The sequence below is a fragment of the Peromyscus eremicus genome, chromosome 2 (genome assembly GCF_949786415.1).
Source record: "Peromyscus eremicus chromosome 2, PerEre_H2_v1, whole genome shotgun sequence".
Lineage (NCBI taxonomy): Eukaryota > Metazoa > Chordata > Mammalia > Rodentia > Cricetidae > Peromyscus > Peromyscus eremicus.
Window position 1 is genome coordinate 138614234 of NC_081417.1, and position 4396 is coordinate 138618629.

Sequence of the window (4396 nt, forward strand, 5' to 3'; positions counted from 1 at the left end):
AGCACAGCACTTCCTCTCCTGTGTCACCCCCAACCCTGCCTTGGGTTGCTAGGACACCAGAGCTGAGGAGATGCCAACTGATTTGCCAAACAATTTTTCTTTCAATTAGGAATATTAGACAAAGGAAGAAAGGGTGTAGCTGGGTGGTCGACTTAGAGCTTGGAGACCCCGAGGAGGAGTCATCCAGGCTTTGTGACTGAGAAACTCCCGCCACTGGAGCCATGACACCCGCCTGGGGGAGGGGTGGAGACCGCATTTATCAAGAGTCTGTCACCAGTCAGGCGTCGCTTCTGCAGCTTGGCGTGCATGACCGTTTCTGGTGTCTGCCACAAGCCAGGGAGAGACGATGGCGTGCTGTACTGTGACGCCTCCGTTGCGGGAATCCCACAGGGCTCTCTGGGTTGCCCTGACTTCCTCCATCTGCTGGGAGACAGTTGTCCCCCTGTGTCGCTGGCTTCTTCCCAGCCTCGAGGAGGACAGTTCCCATTCAAGATGCGTCTTTGTCCCTGCCCCCCATCCCCAATGCAGGATGAAAAGATCCACCATGATGCTGTGTGGTCCACAGGGACTTTCGTCTGTCCCCTTGTTTTCTTTGTCTTCCTAGCCAGAACGTCAGGTTCCTCGGGACAGGGATGCACGTATAGGACTCTGAATGCACACTTGTCACAAGAATGGAATCTCCGTTCCATCAAAAGGAAGTCTCTGGCTTGGGGAGGTAAAGCACTTGGCAAAGTGCTCTAGGACCTGAGTTTGATCCCCAACATCTACATAAGTGGGGGTGGTGGTGCAGGGTATAGTGCCAACACTGGGGGCACAGAGACAGGGGGTCCCCGGGGCTTACCCTAGCTCATTCACTGTGTTCCAGGCCAAGGAGACACCTGTCTTTCGATTAAACAAGGAGGGTCAGCAAGATGTCCCTGTGGGTACCATGCTTGCTGCCAAGGCTGATGACCTGAGTTCTATGCCTGGAACCCACATGGGAGAAAAAGAGAACCAGTTTCCACAAGTTGCCCTCCGACTTGTGATGGGTGTGTCCCTTTCACAAAATGAATGAATGTAACAGCAACAGCAGCAACAATGTGCATGACCCTTAGGGAATATCACCTGAATTTTTTTTCTGCTCTCCACACACATGCATGTATGTGCATCTGCACACACACACGGAATCTGAGGGTACCATGATCTAATGTTCTTCCCTAAGGTCTTGGTCCTGTGTAGATATCATCCCTAAACCATCCCTCCCTCCCACAACACCATGCTGTTTCTGGGTAATCACAACCTAGCCCAGACCCTCTTTTCAAAAGGCTGGCATGAAATGGAAGCCTACAGGATCCCTTACCATCCTTAGATATGGGGAGTCCAAGGGGTGGTGATGTGACAGTGTAGCCTAGTGGTCCCTGGAGTCAACTTGCTTGGCTCAAATTCCTGATCTGCTAGTGACCATCTCTATGACCTTGGTTGGCCCTCAGTGTTCCCATCTGTAATAGGGAATGGCAGTCTATTTCAGCTCTTATGAGGATATGAAGATCCGGGCATTGTGGGAAATGCCCCCTGCCATATAAACTACAGAAATCACAGGGTGACAAGCTGCTTTGATACTTCCCACTGGTGCCTGCAACACATCAAAGGCTAGATCATGCAGCCCTTTGGGTGCCTGGAGTAAATTATTCATCTTGGCACCAGAGGCCTCAATTATTCTTATTTTATTTTTTCATTTTATTTTGTGTTGTATGGAGCTGGAGAAATGGCTCATGGTTAGGTTTACGTGTATGGTGTTTTGCCAGCATGTACGTCTGTGTACCATGTGCTTGCAGTACCCAAGGAGGCCAGAAGGGGGGGCAGATCCTCTGGGCCTGGAGTTACATTGGGCTCTAAGGTGCCATGTGGTTGCTGAGAACAAAACCCGGGTCCTCTGGAAAGGCAGCCAGTGCTCTTAACGGCTGAATCATCTCTCCAGCCCCCTCAATTTTGTCTTCTTCTCTCCTCTCCTTTCCTCTCCTCTCCTCCTCCTCCTCCTCCTCCTCCTCCTCCTCCTCCTCCTCCTCCTTCTCTCTCTCTCTCTCTCTCTCTCTCTCTCTCTCTCTCTCTCTCTCTCTCTCTCTCAATGCTGGGGCTTGAACTCAGGGACTTGCACAAGCTAGGCAAGTGTTCTACTACTGAGTCACACCCAGTTCTTCACAGCTCCACCGTTGGGAAGCTTCAGGAAGCTAGCAGATATGAAAGAGCCTGGTACCGTCTGTGTCACACAGCAAGTGTTTGATAAAACGAGCCCTCGCTGAGATACCTAGGCTGAGCATCTCAAGGACCACTGAGGCTCTCGGCCTTGCAGTGCCTCGGGTTCCTCAAATGTAGCAACACAAACAGCTTCTGAGAGGTGTCCTGAGCTAGGCACCGAGATTTGTTCTATTTTAATAGATGGGTACCGCTCTGTGTTTGGCTATAAGCTCAGGGAGGAAGAGTCATTTGCGGTCTTTCGCAGGCACACAGTTGGCAGTCAACACACACTTGCTGAATGAACTAATGATCTCATCGGAGGATCCGTTACAATGTAGTTTCCTCATTTTAGGAATGCTAAAGGTAAGAGAAGACGGAAGCTGCTCGAAGCCACAAGTTAGCAGAGTCAATGCCAAGGCTACTACGTTCTTGTGAAACCCTCGACTCTGCGAGTCCCAAATAGAACCAGAACCCTCAGCTCCCCTTCTCCCTTCCATGGTTGCTTCTTCAAAACTAAGGAGCGGGTAACTAGACCCACACTCTATGCTCCTGTTGCTCCTGCCTTGGAGTGTGGTCCCATCACAAAGGCCTGCTTCCCACCCTTGCCTCTCTCCATCAGTTGAGAGCTGTAGTTTCCAGTTACGGGATTATGTCACATCCCCGGTCCAGTGGTTTCTCATCACCGTGGAAGGCTGTCAAAATCCATTAACCTCTAGATCCCGTCTATGCTTAAGCCCCTTTCTTACATCCTCCTTTCTGTTTATGCGTCTCAAGCCACATTCCACCCACCGAGGTCATTCCAACCCCAGGGCTTCACAACTGCTGTGCCTTTGGTGAACAGGGTGGGTGAAAGATGACCACCGAGGATTGCTTCTCTGTCTAGAAAGACACGGACTCCAGAAAGAGATAGATCTGTTTCTCCACCAGTGGGCTGGTCTGTGATTGCTTGGACTACTAAGGTGGTAGAGGACGTGCTTCCTTCCTTTCGGAACGCAGTTACCGTACTTCAGGGATGCTCACACAGCCCATTGAGGACCTTTTGGAGGTTGGTTGACCCTCCCAGATGATAGCTCAAGGTGAGTCCGCAGTAGACAGCTGGACCAACCAGTGGCCTGTGTGAGTGAGCTCTGTAGGGTGGCCATTTTCCTGTTTCCTCCGAGCCTTCTCGACTGATGCCATACAAAGCAGAGATGACACATTCCCACTGTGTTCTGCGGAAGTGCAAAATCCAGAGTGTATGAATGGTTGTTCTCAGGCATCATGTTGGGGGTGGGTTGTAACACAGCCAAAGGGAAACCATGCAATCTGATGCCCGCTCCTCCCGGTTTGTCTGGTTTCTGTTCACTCCCCCCAGCCACCTTTATGGGCAGGTTTTCTGACCACTCCATCCTAGGAAGCGTCTCCCAATAGCTAGTGGCTTTCCTTCACGCCTTCTTCTCTTGCTGTTCTCACATCCTTTTTACTGTGTGGACACCGTCCTTTCTGTCTCGAACCCATCCGTCATTTGTCTGTGGAGGTGGTGGGATAGCTGAGGAAGGAGCTCTCCAGTCACTCCTTCCTCTTCTCCCCTGTTCTAATGGCCAATGGACTGGGAACAGTCTGCAGGGGGTTCAGGGCTGTGACCCACAAGGGCTTCCCTGGCATGGCCGCACAAGCTACGCCACTGCTCACTGACGGTCCTCAAGGTCAGAGCAGCACCCGCACAGAGTACTGGACTCGCCACCTTCATGAATGTTTTGTATCCTTTAGTTTCCTATAGTAACAAACAATAACAAATGTGCTTATTATCTTACATTTCCTCAGGTAAGGGGTGGAGAATGGACGAGCAGGCTCAGTTCCCTCTGGGGGCTCTATGGCAGAACCTGTCTCCTTGCTGTTTCTACAGGGACCTTTGTAGTGACAGTGGCTAACCCTCTGTAACCTTCTCATCACAAGATCCTTAGTTCATACCTGTGAGGAAACAATCACAATTTCTAATGATTAAAATGTGGACGTGGGGCTGGAGAGATGACCTAGCAGGTGAAGAGCTGGCCATGAAAATCTGAGGTCCTGAGTTCAGATTCCAGAACCCATGCAAAGGTGAGCACAGCAGTACACACGTGTGATCCCAGCACGCCTACTGCAAGATGGGAGGCACAGACAGGAGAATCTCTGGAAGCTGGTGAGCTAGCCTGGTGTATGC